Consider the following 20,362-nt stretch of genomic DNA (forward strand, 5'->3'; position numbering starts at 1 on the left):
TGATCCTGCAAGAGCACTGATCAAACCACATACAAAACAGGAGCAAGGGGTTAATATTTTCAATATGCAAAGAGTCTGCAGAAATAACTAAGAAAAATAAAAGAGCTCACAATAAAAACGGGCAGAGGAAATGCCTGACAAAGAATGTTACTTAAAAAAAGAAACACAGAGCCAGGCCTGGTGGCACACCGATGAGCCCCAGGGCTCGGGAGGCAAAGGTGGACAGATTGCTGAAAGTTCCAGGATGACTGGAGTTTCATAGTGAGGTCAAATCAGGCAAGGCTGCATGCAAAACCCTGTGGTGGTGGGGGGGGGGGGGAGAGGAGATGAAGAAGGAAAGACCTAAAAAGAGGAAAGGAAAGAAGAAATGAAAGAGGGAACAGCCAGTCAGCAGGGGGTGGAGGTCTACAATCCTGGGAGGCTGAGGCAGAAGGACCCCGAGTGTGAGACCGGCTGCCGGCTAGGCTGCGTAAGGAGACCTTATTTTTAAAAAGGGGGAGGGGACTCCACGTGGTCAACAAAGGGCGTCTAATTTTCTTCAATGAGCAGAGGATCAGAAACTGTGCCTTTATTAACCTGGGAAAGATGAAAAGTGGTTAAAAAGGACACCATCCTCTCTCGGACGACGAAAGCTTAAGGTTACAGCATTCAGGGTGCCATAGACTTTGTGTGCAATAAAATGCACCGGTTTTCAGTATATGACAAGATTTAATAAACGCGTACACCAAGGTAAACATCATCATAATAAAGTTAAACACGTTTTAACTGGCGAAGTTCAAGACCTGTCATCTTGCATGTCCCCTCCTACTCCTTTGCAGCCAAGACTCCTGCTCTTGCCTTCTGTTGTCATAATCTGCCCTTTCTAGAATTTCATAGAAATTAGATTAGATGGTTGTTGCCTGGGTCTTTAACAAGATGTCTGTGAGATTTTACATGCTGCTATGGATATCTGCAACAATTCTCTTTTTATTACTGAGTAATATTCCATTGTATAAGCATACCATAATTTTTAATGACTCTCATTTTTAAGCTGCAAATACAGTCTTTTCAGCTTAACAGTAGTGACTTTGGAGCCACTGCGGGTCTACAGATGGGATGAGCAGGACTTTTGCCTCCCACCTGCTTCTGGGAAGATCGGTTTCTTCTTGTCCTCTCTGGTCTTACCTTAGGCCTAATGAAGAGTGGAGCTAGCCTTTTGCTCCCTGTTTAGTATGTTAAAAAAATTACTGCACACACAATATAAAGTAACACAAAGACGTTCCAAATAAAAAATAAAAATAAAAAGTATAGACAGTCCTGTCAGTTCCACAGATTGATTTAGAGACTCAATAAACATTAAAAGTCCACAGATCCTTCACCACCTGCCCCTTTAAGAGGTCTATCTTTTTCTAGAATGCATATTTTATCTTTCCTCTTATATAGACATTAATATATTTTTAGAATAATATGTTGCTTTTTTATTTTAAAAATTTAAAGCATTAAAAATAATACATAAATATGGCTTTTTAAAAAATAAAAAAAAGACTTTTTTCTTAGAGCATCCACTGTGAACATGTTGGTGAGTATCTTCCTGGCATTTATAAGATCCAGTGTGCACTGTGTGTATAACCTGGGGGCTGGAGAGATAGTTCAGAGGTTTAGAGCATGTGCTGTGCTTCCAGAGGTTCCAAGTTCAATTCCCAGAATCTACATCTGGAGGCTCATAGCCACCTGTAACTCCAGCTCCAGGGGATCTGGCACCTTCTTCTGGTCTCCTCTGGTACCTGCACACATGTGGTACACACACACACACACACACACACACACACACACACACACACACACACACAAATAAAAGTAAACCTTTTAAAAAATTAAGAAATAAAATGGCTGGAGAGATGGCTCAGTGGTTAAGAGCACTGGCTGCTCTTCCTGAGGACCTTGGCTTAATCCTCAGCATCCACATGGAAGCTCACAACTTCTCTTGTGACTCCAGTTCCAGGGGACCCAATACCCTCTTCTGGACTCTGAGGAAAGTACTCCTATACATATGCAGGCAAAGCACTAATATGCATAATATAATAACAACAACAACAATAATAATAAATAAAAAAACCTAAAACTAAAGTAAATCTAGGTTTCCATGCTCTTGACTTAGTCCAGTAACATGGCAATCTCCCTTGTCCCTGATACCTGGATTTATTTATTTGTGAGGTGTGTGTGTACATGGGTGTACATGTGTACACTCTAGAGAATGATCTCTGGTTCCCTGCTCTATTTTTTTTTTTTTTTTTTTTTTTACTTTATTCCTTTGAGATCCAATGGGACTCTCACTGTGTTGACAGCCAGTGTCTTTACCCACAGAGCCATCTCACTGGCTCTGACGAGTGGATTTTACTGAGGGCTTCATGTCACCAACTTCTGATTCAAACACTGTGTGAGTTTATCTGATTGGTGGAGCTCTGAGTCCACATCTTCCTGTAGAGAAATTGGGAACTCGAGCCCCTAGCATTTCAGGTTGTATTGTGAAGGAAAGTCTGCCTTCTAAAAAGGGAGATCCCTTACCATAGGGGTGCAGAATTTAGGGGCCCGAGAGGATGGAAATTGCCCGCGATGGATGGCACCCTGCAAAACCCCAAACATCATGTTTCATCTGTTCCCTGTCTCTTCCTCTCTCTTTATTCCAGGTCCCTCATGCTCCTCTTGGGCTGTGAGAAGCTCTCTTTCCTTAGATGTACTGTGGAGGCAGATGCTAAGGGTTTAGGGCCCTTCCTCTGCTCTCCACGTGGGAGAAAGGCTGGAAACACACATGCCTGTCTCACCTGAGGGGGGTCCCACTCTGCATGATGTCTGGTACCTGTTCGGGGCTGCAGAGAGGCGTGCTCGCCACTCCCAGGCAGGCTGAGTTCCACCTTGTGCTCATTGGTGTTAAATAGTGAATGACTTGTTATTTCTTTTTAAAAATATTTATTATTTCATTATATCTGTCCATGGGGATATATGTATTATGCTTTATTATAGTCCTCTCTTATCCTCACTAAGAAGCCTTTTCCTTCCCACTAACCATTTCTTCTTCCCAATGACCTCTTTCCTGCTTTCATGGTGTGTGTGTGTGTGTGTGTGTGTGTGTGTGTGTGTGTGTGTGTGACTACACCACTGAAATATGACACCCCCCCCAGCAGCCATTACCATGGGCATATAGGATCTCAGTGAGGGGTGGGACCTCATGATCCCCTTCCCCACACATGCTGGAATATTGATGAAGATTCTGTCTTTCTTTTTTTTTTTAAAGGTTTTATTTTATTTTTAACTATACCTAGGTGTGGTATCTGTGCATATGAGTACAGATGTCAATGGGGGCCAGAAGAGGGTGCTGGATCCCTTGGAGCTGGCGTTACAGGTGGTTGTGACCTTTCAACTCAACTGAGGTCCTCTGGAAGAACAGTACCTGCTCCCAACTACTGAATCGTCTTCCTAGCCCTGAGACCAGGACTTTCTTAAAAGCAACTTCTGCTGGACCTTAGGCCTCTGTCAGTCCTCAAGAAGCTCACCAGTGCTGGCTGGCCCTGTGTGCGTGCATATCACCGCCTGTGTCATTAGGAGACTGCTCAGCCCAGCTGCACAAGAATCCTAGTCCTTAGCACCTTTGGTGGGAAGTCCTCTTGGGCCAAGTGGGCTCCCGCGGAGCTCTTTCCAGCCAAGTCTCCGTATGCCTGGTGGGCGGTGTAGAAACCCAAGTACCGCTTGGCAGGAGCTCTGCCGTGGGAACTGTTACAACCCAAACAGTCACTGTGTACACAGTGCTTCACATGTCTCCTCCGGGTGCCTGGCAGCAGTCACTGGAAACTGCAAGACTCTGTGCAAGCCCTAGAAATGTCTGTGTTACAGGAAGTGCCCGCGACTCACCGGACAGCTTGCTATAGCATCTTCTAGGCACCCGAAAAGCCACTGAGTATTTCATTTGTCATCTTGAGGGAAACATACCCAGGTCAGTCCTTCCACTACTGGTCTGAAATTGAGATTTTTGGTCATCTGACCTCCTAGTGCCTTGCTCTGGATGTGACAACTCGGTTTCTTTCTAATGAGTTTCCAGTTCAAGGTCAGATGCAGTGTAAGAACACCTGCTCCAGGCGAGCCCCAGCCTTTGCACTCCATTCTGGACTTTGACCGCTGTGTGGAGTGAAATGTGGCCAGGCTGACTCACTACACAGCCTCCCAGACAGTGAGTGGGTGATCCTACTGAGGAGTGCAGAGCTCATAATGATAAAACCTGGCAAGCTTGAACTTGACTACTGATTCTGAGTAGCAGAGAAGGCAGCGGCAGTATCCACAGGACCCCCACCCTCCCCAGCTCTTCAGGGTCTGTATCTCCCCCTCTCCTGCTGTGGGCCGCCTCTGTCCCCTGCCAAGGTCTCTCACCACCCTGGCTTTCTTTGTTCCCTCCTCCAGAGCCCTAGACTGTCGGGCCTCACCCACAGTAGATGCTGGAGTCATCGATGTCCAGGGTGGCTGTGTCAGTTTTTTCGGTTCTGTGACTTCTATCCCTGGTCACTCTGGGCAGCTGGGTGGGCAGTGGTCAAGTGTGGGAGAGAAGACACAGGAGGCAAAGAAAGAAATGAGTGCCTGAACCTGGGTCTGAGGGCTTAGCTGATGAACACTGAACTTCTGGGATTTAAGCATTCCAGAATGTTCTTCCCCTTTAGCCAGACTCTGTTCTACAGGATCTTTAGATCCTCAGAGAAAATGAAAACATTCCCACTGTGAACCTATTAAAATGCAAAATACTGTCATTTGTGTGTTTGGTTCTAAGACCCAGTAAAGAGGGCTGGAGAGAAGGCTCAGCGTTAAGATCATTGGCTGCTCTTGCAGAGGACCCAGTTTGGTTCATGCTGGCTCACAACCATTTATAAAGTTCTAGGGGATCCGACACCCTCTCTGGCTTCTGTGGACATTTCATGTATGTGGTATATAGGCATACGTAAAGGGAAAACACCCACATGCATAAAATAAAGTGAAAAAATAATAATAATTAAAAAGAGACCCAATAAAGAGGGCCGGAGAGATGCTCAGCAGGCAAAGAGTTTGCTGAGCATGCACCAGGGTCAGAGTTCTAATGCCCAGCACCCATGTAAAATCTGAGCATGGCAGTGTGTGTCTGTAACCCCAGTCGATGGGGTTGGCAGAGATTGGCAGAACACGGGGGTTTGCTGGCCACACTGTCTAGCTGAAATGACAATCTTCAAGTTGATTGAGAGATCCAGCCTTAAAAACAAGGAGGAGAGTGATAAACGGAGACATTTGATAACCTCTGACCTCCACATGAGCATACACAAATGAGCCCCCCATCCCAACATGTGTGGGGACTCACACACACACACACACACACACACACACACACACACACACACACACTGAAACAACTTCTCAGCTTAAGTTTTTTTTGCACCTGAAGCCATATGGGGCATCCACAGAGAGGAGAGCAGACAGACTTGGTGGGACCTGGAGGGGCTTCCTGCCAGCCTATTCTGCATCAGCTTGGCTCTGACCCTGCCCTGGCAGTCTGCTTGCTCAGAGAAAAGCACCTGTCCTTTCTGGAATATGGTTCAGGTAGCTCCCCAGTGGAGGCTGAGAGAGCACTGCCCAAAGTGGGCCTGGAACAGAAAAAGATGGGGTATGGGGGAACAAAAGGAGAAAGAAAGGTGGCCAGCATGGTCGCTGTGACCGGAGGGGCGTGAATGAAGGGGCTGATGACGTCAGGGAGACCAGCAAGGACGAGGCAGAGAGAGGTGTGAACCTAAACCACACCAGGGCACCCAGCACACTTCTACTCTATCTGTGAAAGTCTCTTCTGCGTTGTCTGGAGACTCAGATGGAACACGGAGGATAAGCATCCTAGCATATGAACTGGACGAAGGAGAGCCTGTGACCTGGAAGAGAAACTGGGGTGGGCAGGATAGAAGTGGAATGGCCACAATCCCTGCTGCTCCCTTGACTCCTCAGGCAGTCTCTATACTCACACCCAGGTCCTCAAATCCCTCCCCTGTGTTTCCATGGAAATGAGGCATCCAACCTGACCAAGTGCTTGAGGAGTTCTCCTTAGTTTGTCGTTATTGCTTAGAGGGAAAAGACTAATCACCAGTGTCTTCTAAACCAGCAACCTGGTGGGAAAATAGGTAATGGGCAACTAGGTGAAATGGGCTAGCCTCAGGAGATATCTGCTTATCCTCCACAGGAGTTATGTATCTGAAAAAGGCACAAAAGATGTCTAACTTAAGAAATCCTGTCCTGCTGGACTTTTAGTCCTAGCATTTGGGAGGTAGAGGCAGGCAGATCTCTGTGAGTTCAAGGCCAGCCTTGTTCATAAAGTGAGTTCTAGGATAATCAGGGCCCCATAGTGAGACCCTGTCTAAACTAATCAACCATGTAGTCAAGCAACCAACCATCCAACCAACCAGCCAATTATTCAACCATCCATCCAACTAACCAACCATCTTACCAACCAATCAACCAACCAACCAACCAACCATCCAACCAACTAACCAATCTACCAACCAACCATCCATCCAGCCAAAAAAAACTAAAACAAACAAGCCAAAAGAAATCTTGTGCAGCTGGCCTTAGAAACCTACTTAGTTCCTGGTTAAGTCTCAAGCAGAATTTTTGCTGGATTCAAAGTCTGAGACGCTTCTAGATTGATCCTGTAGCTGCTCAGAAAGCTGCCTGAGTTTTGTACATAGCAGCTTTTCAAATAATGTGATATCCTGGACTCTGGATGCCTGTGGGGTTTCTAGTAGTCCTTCTGTCTGTCCGTCTGTCCTCCCTCCGTCCCTCCCTCCCTCCCTTCTTTCTTTCCTGTAGACACAAAAAATATGTACCTTTTCTATTAAAACAGAACAAAAATAAGAATAAAATGTCCACTGGGATGGTGGTTCTTGCTTGTGATCCCAGGACTCAGGAAACCTCAGTAGGAGGATTGTCACACATTAAAGGCTAGCCTGGGCTACAGTGTGAAACTCTGTTTCAAAACAAACAAAACTCAATGCACATCAATTCTCTAGTTTGACAATTCAGATTTATTTAGCATTCTATGACAAATCATTTTGAAATGTTTTTAAAATCTTATGCACGATTTTATATCTTGCTAACACAAATTTTTCCTTTGTTTTCTTGAAGCAAGTTGGAGTTTATTGAGAAAATGTTTTAATATAGATTTCAACATAGGCAAAGAAGGAGAGAGAGAGAGAGAGAGAGAGAGAGAGAGAGAGAGAGAGAGAGAGAGACTTAGAAAAAGAATAGTACACACCCAAATGTCAACATAAAATCTAAAACACATCTTTTATCCTAGGGTGTGATTGTGGTACTCAGGGTATAATTTTGGTTTTGGTTATAATTACCTCTTCTTATATGGTAATTACCCACAGTTTTTCATTTACTTTTATGAACAGGTAATATAGCACATGGCTCACAACTTCAAAATATGAACCAGGGTATTATGAAAACAACTTTACCCCTTATTTCTTTTCTTTCATTCCCACGGCCTTCTCCGTCTTCTGGAGTTCAGGTTTTAGTTTCTAACACGGTCTTCCAGCATTTCTTTACAGAAAGAGAGGCAATCCAAGCATGGACTCTCATCCCATTCTTTTCACAGAGCCCGAGACACCTATTTGTCCTCCAGGCTTCCCCAGCCCCAGTTATTGGCACATCTTGGAAACATTTCCTTATTCATAGATGAAGGACAATTTCTCTCTTATTACAAGTGAAGTCTGATTGACTTTCACAAGAGTTGTATGTATTTCCTGTGTAGATCTTGATGAGTTGAAGGTAAACATTTGGGATGCCATAAACTTAGCTGTCACCCCTAAGATGCTCCCCTCTTCCTCCTTTCCTGATGGCAAGAGTTTTTAGCCCAGGCTAGCCTGACTGGAACTTACTATATACACCAGGCTGACCTTTAATTCCTGGCAATCCTCTTGCCTCCTAACGCTGAGATTACAAATGAGTGCTACCAGGCCTTGCCTCTTGCATTTTGGAGCATACTATGATGTGAACCCTAGGTGACGGGCTCTGGAATCTCTCATTGCTCTTAGGCCTCACAACCATGTCTTTTAGTTCCTCCTCTCCCTGCCCAGGAGCCTCCTTATTCATTGTCCTCATTTTTTTCTAATAGCTGTGTACAGGCATGTGGATAAGGCAGCCCATCATGGAGGGGTCTTCCTGTGTCTGGTTCGCCCTTCATGACACTATATATGACTTACTCCTGCTGTCATAGACCGTGCTGCCATGAGTGTCTGTGTCCACTTGCCTGTTCTGGATGTATGTCAGCCAGTCTCATGTGTGTAGAGGATTTCTCTCAATTTTAATAGATGCTGCCAAGTTGCCTTCCCGAAGGGGACGTGCCAATTTACACTCCTACAGGGATGGTGTGAAAAGCCCGTCTCCTCATGTGGCATCAGTGTGCTCGCCACCAGCTGGATTTTTACCAATCTCATAGGTGAAAATTGCTGTCTGTAGCTTTAATTGCAATTCTCTGATGAGTTTGATGGTGTTTTTATGCAGTCAAGAGCCACTTGCTCATTTATCTTCCTTTATTGATCTCTCTACATATTATAGGAAGCTTCTTCCTTCACCTGTGGCATGAGATGCAAAGTATTCTGCCTTGCAGACTGTAATGTGCCTTTTGTCTTTATTTCTAGTGTGTTCCTTTATTTATTTATTTATTTATATTTATTTATTTATTTACTCATCCACACATAGATAAGATCTAATACCATAGTCTAGGCTGGCTTGGGACTCACTATGTGCTCAAGATGACCTCAAACTTGTGACAATCCTCCTGCCTCAATGCCCAATAGCTGGAATTACAGGTATGTACCAACACATTTTTTTTTTTAAATTATAAGCCACTATACTTGGCATACACACACACACACACACACACACACACACACACACACACACATTTGAGAGATGATATTTAGCCCAGGCTGGCCTTGAACTCATGGATCTTTCTGCCTCAGCCTTTTGGGGTTACAGGTATGCACCAACACTCCGGACTTTGCTTACAATGTATGTTTTCATACTATTTCCTCGTGTTTTCCTTGTTCCACAGAGCCCGGAGAATGTCATCTTAACCTCTGGGTCTCAGGAGACACTCAAGGAGCCTGGCAATTTTTGCTCATCCATCTGGACATGTCTCTTGCAACAAGAGTTTAAACAGGAAATCAAGCCAAGTGTTCCAGCAGTGCCTCGGTGACAATGTCTTGTGTAGATAGATGCACCTTTCCTTAGGGGTTATGGGGTCTTGCCAGAGTGGGCGGAGGAGTTCCAAGGATGTGAGCATCTTCTAAGGACGGCCAGGGGTGCGGTCCACCCCTCCGGCGTCTTTGCAAGGCCGTTCTGTCAGAGGGGCTGTGCTCGTGCCCTCCTGACCCCTGGGCTCCAGGCTCACGGTGTTAGTCAGTGTCCTGCCACTGTCACAGAATTCCTGAGACGACATTCACAGAGAAGAAAGGCCTATTTCGGCTCACAGTCCGGCAGTTTCAGCCCATGACTGGTGGGATCCATTGTTTGGGGGTTTGTTGCAAAGTGAGGCAGCATGTCGGGAAGCTCCTGGTGGAGCAAACCTGGTCATCTCTTAGCCAGGCCTCCAAAGAGAGGAGGAGAAAAAGGCTGGGGTATCAGTAACCCCTTAAGGGACGTGGCCCCACTGACTAGAGTATTTCCCACTCGGCCATATCTCTTATCTAATTCCACCATTTCCTGATTGGAGTACAGGCTGGTGACTAAACACATGGATCCTTAGAGGTCTTGTATCCAAACCAAGCTGTGGCTAATTTAGACACGAGTTCTGAATTTCAAATCTTAACGCCTTCAAGCAATCTTTAGCGTTCCCCAGAGATCCCACTCTCTCTCTGGGGACTGTGTCCTCATGCTATCTCTGACTTCCAGGCCTGTTCCCATTGGCGCTGTCTCTGTTCTCTGCATCCAGATGGCAAATATCAGGCCTTTCGATTTTTGCAAAGGGAACTGCCCACACAGTCATGAGGGGCAAAAGAGGTTCCCCTGAAGACTGGGAACAGGAGTGGGATGTGTGGGTGACAGAAGAGGGGTCTCCGCATGGAACGGTGCAACAGGCATCTGTGTGTAGACTGCCCGGAGCTTGGGGGCACCACTGGCCTTGGACTTGAGCCAGCCCCACCCGCCTGTGCTCTCTGGTTTTCTCTGTCACTGCGCCCCCTCGTCAGGGCGGGCCTTCTGACTGGGCATGCGTGAGTTTGGTCTAGTCTTCCCATCTCACCTACTCAAAGCTTATCTAGAGGAGGGGAGCGATCATTGGCTGTCCCCTCCAGCGGCCTCCTCTACTGGAGTGGGAACTCTTTGGTTTTTGCTTTGTAACTGTTGATGTTTGTTCTTGTGTCTTCTCGAGCTCCAGGTCAGGGCATGTTCCAATGTGGGATCACGGAAGGAAGAAGAATGGACAGGAAGGCCACGGGAAATTATGACTGAGAGAGAAAGGACAACATGAAAAATGTAAACTAAAAGAAAACTGGGAGGAGGGAGGACGCAATATCAACACAAGCTGGAAAACAGGGGGCGGGGTGAAAAGTAAGCCCCTCCTCCACCCCACCTTCAGTCACTTAGTTCTGTTCCCCCAAAATAACCGTTGTCACCAGAGTTTTTGTTTTGGTCTCTTGGGAAATGTTCTATCCCCCCTCCCCACAAAAAAGAAAGAAAAGATAAAAAGAAATGGCCATAAAGCTCTATAGTGCCCAGCCTGTGCAGCGTCTCAAGTGCATTCCCCAGTACTGAAAAAAGCAAATAAAAGGAAAATGAGAAAAGGAGATAGCCTGTTACACATATGGCTTCACTCTTTGAAGTAATTTAGCAGTGTTTCACTACTTCTAATAATAAATAAATAATAAGTGTATGTTCATAAATACATACATATACTCACACGCATTTCCTGTCTGTCTCTGCCCCCATCACCTCTTGTCTCAGCCTCTCAAATGTTGGGATGTGTGCATGCCATCTCTGGCTCTTGTATTTTCCTTCATCTGCACAAAAGGACACCCAAGTAACCTCCTCCCTGGAGAAGGTATCCAGGGGGAGGCGTTTTCTAGAATGAAGAGAGACTGCCATGGCCAACATTCCTGACGTCAGATTTAGTGCCAGGGTGTGAGGGCGGTCTGATTGCCCTTCACTTGGTGGGCTATGTTCTTTCCAGCTGTCTTTGAGCCCTCTGTGAGGACATTCTGAATCTCCCCACCCCAGTGTGTGAGCTGCAGCACCTTCCTGAGAGAAAAGCGAATTCTTTCCCCTCATACGCATTGGGCTTGGTTGGCCACATGACCTCTTCGGGACAATGGGAAGAGAGTGGTGTGATGCATGCCACATCCCAATCAAACCTTAAGTGCCAATGTGGTTTTCTACTTTATGCCGTTAACCCGTGACCTTGAGTCTGGAGCTAGGGGCTGGGCTGTTCCTTCAGCATGAGCCTCAGGATAAGAAGAAAACAAAAGTCATAGTTGATTCACATCTTAAGTAATTGGACATGAAATCTTATTTGCAGTAATCCCCTAAAATTCTGCGGTTGTCACAGCAGCCTAACCTCGTGAGAGCTGACTAACGCTGGAAGGGTGCAGGGCTAGGCTTGGTCACAAAGTCCCGAATGGATCCAGGATGAAGTCACCTGCTCACAGTGGCCTCTATGTTTGATCCAGTTTGATCTGGACCTAGCACTAGCTGGTTTACAAGAATCAGGATATGACACAAGCCCTGTGACAGCCCCGACTTTACCGGTGGTGACGTCAGGTGCTGTGAATTCTCAGGAAGTCATTTTGCAAGAGTCCTAAATAATTTTTTACTTCTAAAATCTAGCTTAAAGAGGAGGAAATTCATTACTGAGCTGTTGGTGAAAATCTGGATGCCCCACCACAGGGACATATTTTATACATTACTCTATATGATAGATATTTGAAGTCTTTATAAATCATGTTACTGGGGCTGGGGAGGTGGCTTGCTGTGCACAGCACTTGTCATGCAAATGTGAGGCCCTGAGTTTGCACCCCCAGATTCCCTATAAGGAAGCCAAGCATGGCCGCACATGTCTGTAATGCCAGTACTCCTATGGGGAGATAGGAGACATGTGCTACCATAAACACATATCTTCACTTGCACACAAGAATTCTCGCACACAGACTTGCATGCATACACACACACACACACACACACACACACACACACACACACGAGCTAGAGTTTTCCTGCCTTGCCCACAGTCAGGACAAATCTCTGTCACCTGCCAGTCCCACAGCTGCTCAGACCCAACCAAGTAAATACAGAGACTTAATTGCTTATAAACTGTACGGCCGTGGCAGGCTTCTTGCTAACTGTTCTTATATCTTAAATTAATCCATTTCCATAAATCTATACCTTGCCACGTGGCTCGTGGCTTACCGGCATCTTCACATGCTGCTTGTCATGGCGGCGGCTGGCAGTCTCTCCCTCCTCCACCTTCCACTTCCCAGAATTCTCTCAATTCCCTTCTCTGTTAGTCCCGCCTATACTTCCTGCCTGGCCAGTGGCCAATCAGTGTTTTATTTATTGACCAATCAGAACAATTTGACATACAGACCATCCCACAGCACACACACATACAATAGCTGAATGTGTAATGACATGGGGAAGATGTTTCTATAATTATGAGTGAGATAAACATGACAAGGAACTACAGACATATGCCAGGCTAAATTTACATAGCAGATGAGGGATCAATCATGCAAGCTCATAATTTTCTTGTTTCTTAAACTTACATTATGTGAACAAGTATTTCTCCTCAGATACATAAATGTGTATTTAAAAAGACCAGGGGATTTTGCCAAGCATGGCGGTGCACACTCATAATCCCAGCACTTGGGAGGCAGAGATAGGCAGATCTCCATGGGTTTGAGGCCAGCCTTGTCTACACAGAGAGTTTTAGGCCAACTAGGCTATATAGTTAGACTCTATCTCAAAACCAAACAAAACTTGAAAGCAAGCAACAACAAAACCAGAAAAAACAAAAAAACAAAAAAACAAAAAAAAAACAAAAAAAAAAAAAAAAAAAAAAAAACAAGCCCAACTGGCAGGTTTCTTGGGTTAACAGTTCTTTCTCTGCACTTACTATTTTGCAAAGGTCCCGTGATGAGTGTGTGGTACTTCAAGCATCAGAAACAAGCAAGTACCATTTAAGAGTCCTGTGCGGTCACCTCCAGGCCTGTGCCTCTGGGCTGGGCTACCCAGGGGCCTTAACTGGGCCTCCTGGTCTAAGAATAAGCTTGTGTGTTTAATTAGGTCACTCTCCTGCCGACCTAGAATCTCTGCTCAGAGCTTAGTGTGGACTGCCAGAACCCCGAGGAGACCTAGCAGGTCCTCTGAGGCTGTGCCGGGCAGGCAGGCGCCACTGTGCTGCAGCCTGCCTTTAGCTTTGTGTGAATTTGAGACACTTGTCCACATTCCCCCAGTGGGGCTGCCACCCTCATGCCTCTCCAGTGGATCCTCTTTAAAAATTCGTTTAGCCTGCCTTATTGAAGAGACCGTGAAGGCGTGTGAAGTAAACCTGAGAATAATTCATTAATTCCTAGTCCTGCTGTGACAGACAACCATTGTTTATTGTTCACTCTGCCTTCCTGGTATTTCCTGTGTCACATACATTCATGCCGTGGAGTGGCTGGCTAGGAGGTGGAGGAGAGGGAAGTGACTTCTCAGAAATTGTTTGGCATGGGCACCAAAAAACCTCCTGGGGGAACCATCCAGTGGGACAAGGGAGCTGATGGCCATGTGGCCCCCACACAGGGCCTGTGTATAGAGGCCAGTGATGCCTCTTCTGTTTCTCCAAAATTTTTATCCCATGTGCCATTGTAACAGTGTGGGACATGGTGTGTGTTCACACGTGTGTGTCCACAAGAGAGGCTGTATATGTGTGTGTGTCTGTGTTGGGCAATGTGCACGTGAATTCAGATGCCTGAAATAGCCGGAAGAGGGCGTCAGATCCCCTGAAGCTGGAGTTTCAGGCAGGTGAGCTGCCCACTCGGGGTGCTGAAGACTGAACTCCTGTCCTTGGGTCCTCCGGAAGAGCAGCACATGCTCTCAACCACTGAGCCGTCTCTCAGGCACCTCTTACAACACGTCCGTTTGGCATTGTCCTTCCTTCAGCTTCTTGGCTGCGCTCTGAGAGCCCTGGTTCTCTTTCTTGGCAGAGATGCCAGCCAGGGAAGCTTGTCATGGGCTGCGGCGTCCTGTCCCTGTCATCTGCTTCCCTTTGACACTTGTCCAGGCTCAGCACCTGTCCCACCGCTACCAAGCACGTCTGAGTCTGCTGCTCTGCGGTTTGCCCCTGCGCCCGCCCGGGCTCTGCCCAGACCTTTCCAGTTTCTCTCCGGGCTCTGCCCAGACCTTTCCAGTTTCTCTCCCGGCTCCCTGCCCGATTCCCCACAGCCTCCTCCGCGGGATTCCTCTGTCTCCAGTCCTCTTGCTTGTCCCAGCGCCTCTGTCAGTCCGCAGCTCTGAGGTCCCTCCCGCCTCATTTCAGCCTGGCCACCGTTCTGTGCTCAGTCTCCAGCTGTCACAGACACTGACGTAAGACCCCCTCATCTCAATCCCTTGAACCCAAAACGGAGAGGTGGCCATGCTCGTTCAGTGGCAAGCCGGGACCGGCCACCACGTACATGAGTTTTTTGGTTTTTGCCTTTATATAGTCACCTAGGAGGATGAGCGTCATCCACTGACTACAGTGGTTGCTGTCCTGGGTCCCACCAAAAGTGTGATTGCATACATCCAGTAAATCGTATTAGTCTCCAGCTCAGCAAAATGTGGGATTCAGAGGCATTTCTGGCAGTCGTGTTTCAGATTAGGAGCGACAGACCTGCAACTCCCACATCTGTTCTGGCCTAGGTTTTCCCAGTTCATTAATAATACAGCTAATCCCCCTCCCCTTCAACGCTCAGAGTTTAAGAGTGGCTGAGAGCTGGGGCAGAGCCCAGGCAGGAGCCCAGGCAGGAGCTGTGGGGTACCTAGATGATGGGCAGTGTGGACAGGCAGCCAGGCAGGGAGTCATTTGACTAATCAGGATGTGAGGAGTCTGGAGAAGGAAGTGGCTGGGATGCCGGGGAGGATGAGGCCAAAACTCTGAGACAGCAGCTGGACAGACAGACACAGACACACACACAGACACAGACACACCCCTGCGACACAGAAACAGCTAGCTCAAGCTTCTCAGGAGAAAGCAGAACTTTGTCCGAAGAGAGAATCTGTTGTTTTTCAGCAGTTGGGCATACACATCTTGGTTATTCCATTTGCAGGCCCGGAGGCTGCACAGTCGGGGGCCTTTGAGAGCCTTCTCCAGAAGTCAGGGACTGATAGAGAATCACCACTTCCCTCCCAGGGGGGCACAGCAGGGAAGCCGCACCCATGCACCCCTCCCTGGGGTGGGGCGGGGTGGGCACAGGAAGCCCTTTTCTGTAGTTATGGCCCTTCTTAGACTGTGGACAGAGGATGACAAGTCACACGTGTGACTCGGGGTTTTGACTCAGCTCCTAGCTCAGGCTGGGCATGAGGCAGATGCTCAGTGACTCTGTCTCACTACAGTGACCTCTGTGTAGGAAGCAAAGGACACAGGCACCATCTCTGACTCCCAGACAGTTTCTGTGTGCTCTGGGCCCCTCGGCTCTGGCCTATGCTTGTGTGACTCGAATCCCAGCCTGTGTATCTCTGTATCCCTTCCTGGCTGTGTTGTATTGTGCTGTGTTTTTGTGAGGGGCTGGGAGCCAACGCTCAGGACCACACACACCAGTCAAGGTCTCTACCATGGCTCCCAGGTCTTGTAGGTTGCAGCGAGGAAAGTTGGGGATCCTTGTTGAGAAGGTCCCCTCACTCAAGTTATCTTCTATCTAGATCTCAGTATAATTGAGAGTGTTTGCTGTGGTATGGGATGACTTTCCTCAGGCCCAGGCCTTGCCTCAGGCTCTCGTCAATCTCCCAACGTCCTCTCTGTCTGATTAGAGCCTTCCTCGCTCCCCTCCCCACAATCTCTCAAGTACTACAGACTTAACTGCTCCTCCAGTCTCGTGTGTGCCCTCCGCCAGTTGTGACCCTTAGACTCTTGCCCAGGGCTGCAAGAGTTGTGGTCCCTCTGGTTTTCCAGATGGGGTAGCAGAGGCACCTCCTTAGTGGTCAATTTCGTCTAAACAAGGAGCCCCGAAGAGTCTTGATTTTCTTTTCTTTCTTTGAGATAGAATCTCGTGTAGTCTAGGTTAGCCTCAAACTTGTTATGTAACAAGATGATGTCCCTGACTTACTAAACCCCCTGCCTCCGCCTCCCAAGTGCGGGGAGTATGTACCGGCATGCCCCGATAAGAGCCTGGCTCTGGTGGTCCAGTTGAGTGGAGAGCCTATGGCTTCTGGCTTCCCCAGCACCGAAGCTGTGCTCTCCTGCCTCAGTCGGGATGGGCTGGGTTGCCGCCATGTTTGCTCTCCGCTCTCTTCTCCACTCTTGCCATAACTGCAGCCCCCCAGAGGTTCCACCCTGAGACCAGGGGTCAGGGACTGGCACACCCTCTTCCCATCCTGGGCCCAGTATGCCTGGCCCCCATATTCTCACTCACACACATCCTCATCCACGCAGTGCCCACATCCACATCTGCACCTACACTCACATCACAGATTCCCAGCAGCTTCCTTTGCTATGATGGAAGGAGCAGAGTTCTTGGGGAATTTCTTCATCTCTTACCTGAAAATTCTCCCTTCATGATCCCCACCCAAGGAGGGGAGCAGCCTTTGTCCTGGGAAGGGCAGAGCTATTTCTGGGATTTAGAGGATTCCACACCCTCCCCAGCAAATGGAGTTTACCCTTTGGCCATAGTCTAGTCAGGGTTCCTCCCCAGAGCATGCCCATTGGCAACATACCATATCTGAGTTAACAAGGCTGCTTGGGCCAGAAAACCCAGGCTGGGCTCTGATGGCCTGGCTATAGTCCCACCCCATCCTTTTCTGTCTCCTAAGGTCCTCTTCCTTTCTACCTGCAAGCACCAGGACGATTACTGGGTTTGTGAAAATACAAACCCTGTTTTCTTAAGTTCCTCATCTAAGTCTCCTCTGTTACAAAGATTCCCTGATATACAGCCGGAGTCCGTGTGTCTCAGTCTGCTTGTGTGAATAAGCCCTAGCAACTGACTCTAGAGGATGCTTCTAGTCACCACCAGAGGGTTTTCCCAAATTAAAGGGGATAGAAGCCCCCTCCAGCCCTAGGAAGTAGGTCCCATGTTACCAAATCTGCCATGGTTAGACCGGAGTAATCTAGGGTGATGTGGAAGGTAAGATCCTTTCTTGCTCTGTTGACCTGAGTGTAGGCATCCAGGATACAAATCCATCACAAGCTTGACTTGGACACATGTGTATTTGTATATGTGTTGCACTGTGTGTGTGTGTGTGTGTGTGTGTGTGTGTGTGTGTGTGGTGTGCTGAAGGGCAGCATCAAGTATTTTCCTCTATTGCTTTCCACCTTGGTTTTCTATTTTCTTTTTTGAGACAGGGTCCCTCTACATAGCCTTGGCTGTTATGGTACTCACTATATAGACCAGGATGGTTTCGAACTCTTGGAGATCCTCTGGCCTCTGTCTCCTGGGTGTCACCACACCCAGCCTTCCCCTTGCTTTTCGAGCATGGTCTCTCACTGAACATGGAACTTACTGATTCGTTAGACTAGCTGGCCAGCAAGTCTTGGGGATCCTCCTGTCTCTGTGCTGCCCTCTTGACCTGCAATGCTACAGCCTTTTACGTGGGTACTGGGGATCCGAACTCAGGTCTTCGTGCTTGCCTGGTGAGCTCTTTACTGACTGAGTCATCGCTCCAGTCCCAACCTTGACACTTCTTTTAAAATTTATCTTTTTCTTAAGCCTTTATTATTTTATTCTATTTTACATGTATGGATGATTTGCCTGTATGTATGTGCACCATGTGTCTGCAGTGCCTGCAGAGGCCAGAAGAGGGCTCTGGATCCCCTGGCGACTAGAGTTACAGCTGGTTGTGAGCACCCTGCAGATGATGGGAATCAAACCCGGGTCCTCTGGAAGAACAATCAGCACTCTTAACGGCTGAGCCACCTTTCTAGTCCCAACCTTGACACTTCTCAAACAGACCAATGTAAAAGGACATTTATGGTCCACTTCTAGGTAGGAGATTCCAGGGGACTCTGAGCAGGTTGGTCCTGTTTCTGCTTCCTGTATCTGCAGATCAGAGTCACTAAGCAGAGCGCTCAGAAGGCAGGGCAGAAGAGAAGAGCTGGGGTGAGGGGGCAGGCATTCGTGTCCACACATTTTCAGTTTGGAAATAACTTCTGGTTTATGAAAAGTCATACAATAATAACTTTATACATAGTTTTTTTTAACCAAGATTGATCTATTGCTAGCATTAAAAACTATTTAATTTTATTATATTTATTTATCTGTTTGGTTTTTGGTGTGTGTGTACACACACTCCAGAGCACATATGTGTAGGTCAGAGGAAAACTTGTAGGAGTTGGTTCTTTCTTTCCACCATGTGGGGTCCCTGTGATCAAACTCAGATTGCTAGGCTTGGTGGCAATACCCTCTTTACCCACTGAGCCAGCCCCATGGCTTCTATTGCTAACATCTGTCCCATGTGTTTTACCACTGTCCCCTACCATTTTGCCAGATGTCTGTATGTAGGTATGTCCAGGTGCTTGATTGCTTTTTCTGAAACATATGAAGGTTAGTGACCACATTGTGACACTTACCCTAAATCCTTCAGTCAGTGTTTCCCAAGACTAGGGATATTTTCTTATCTTACTGCAGTAAAGTCATCTGTGCCTTAGGTTTACATCAAGGCAGCACTTCCCTTTAATCTACCACCCTTATTCCGATTGTAGTTGTAGATCTAACAATGTCCCCAGCACTGTATTATGTCCCGCAGTAGAACTTGGTTGCGACTGTTTGTTATAGCTCTTTAGTCTCCCTTAAGCCAAGAACCTTTCCCCAGTCTTCCTTGATCTTTTAGGACATTGAAAAGTCAAAGGACTTTTGTGAGGACCTCGGGCAGAGGAGGTCTTGCCCAGTGGTTTAGAATAAAGACATTGGTGCCCAGCTGCCTGGACCTAGCTCCACTGGACCACTCATTAGCTCTGTAAGAGTGGCAAGGTTGTCCTCACACTCTGTGTCGTAGCTGATCACCTTTAAATTCTGCAAACCATGGGCCCACCTGGAGGGGTAGTTATGAGGCCTGATACATGGCAAAACCTACTTTTGAAGTACTTAGAGTGCAGTGGGTCCTGGCACTTGCAGTCATGGGTCAAGGTCAAGGCCAGTAGGGCCCTACAGCAACAGTTCCTGGCTCACCCTGCTGGCTCTTCAGTAGACAAACAGCCATATCTGGAGCTGGGAGCAGCTGAGGACACAGTAGGGACCTGTCAGTGCAGTAGGTTTTAACACAAGGAGGTTCTAGCCACCCCAACTGTGGCAGTCAAGACCAGATAGTACCCACCAGATGGTACTCTTTCTAATGAGTAGCTTGGCCAATTGTGCATGGTTGAGGTGTACTTGGAGAAGTGACCTGGGAAACACTGAAGCCACACACTGCCTGAGCACCAGTGGATGGTGTTTTTGCCCTCAGACACAAGGGGAGTTCCAGACAGACCCAAGTTCTGCCACAGAAGAAAGGACGCAGTCTTCCCCCCTGAGATGTCTTTTTTTAATTTTTGAGATTATAATATAATAACACCATTTCTCACTTCTCCTTTCTCCCTCTAAACCCTCTCCCATACACCCCTCCTTGATCTCTTTCATGGCTTCTTTTTTTAAATAGATTTTTGTAACATGTATATATAAACATACATATTTCTAAACACAACCTGCTCAGTCTGTATAATGATACTGGTATACGTATACATGTTTTCGGGGCTGACCACTTGATATTGGCTAACCAATTGGTGTGCTCTTCGTGGGGAAAACTATTTCTCTCACTCTGAGCATTCTTTGTGTAGGGTTGACCCCTTGTGGGTTCCACCCCTCCAACCCCTGTCCACTTTGGCATCATGTCTGTTGTCGTTGGTTGTCCCTGTTCAGCTCCTGGTTAGTCAGTCATGTAGGTGAGGCTTTATGGGTGAAGCCTCTCTGACAATCCTAGGCGCCCTGATTCTCTTAGCTCTTACAGTCTTTTCTCCCCCGCTTCCAAAATGTTTCCCGAGCCTTAGGAGTAGGTGTTGCATTGTAGATGTATCCACTGGGATTGGGCTCTACAACTCTGCATTTTGATTGGTCATTTTTTGTTTGTTTGTTTGTTTGTTTGTTTTTTGTAATGGTCTCTGTCTGCTGCAAAGAGAAGTGTCCTTGAT

The sequence above is a fragment of the Peromyscus leucopus genome, chromosome 4 (assembly GCF_004664715.2).
Source record: "Peromyscus leucopus breed LL Stock chromosome 4, UCI_PerLeu_2.1, whole genome shotgun sequence".
NCBI classification, from domain to species: Eukaryota; Metazoa; Chordata; class Mammalia; order Rodentia; family Cricetidae; genus Peromyscus; species Peromyscus leucopus.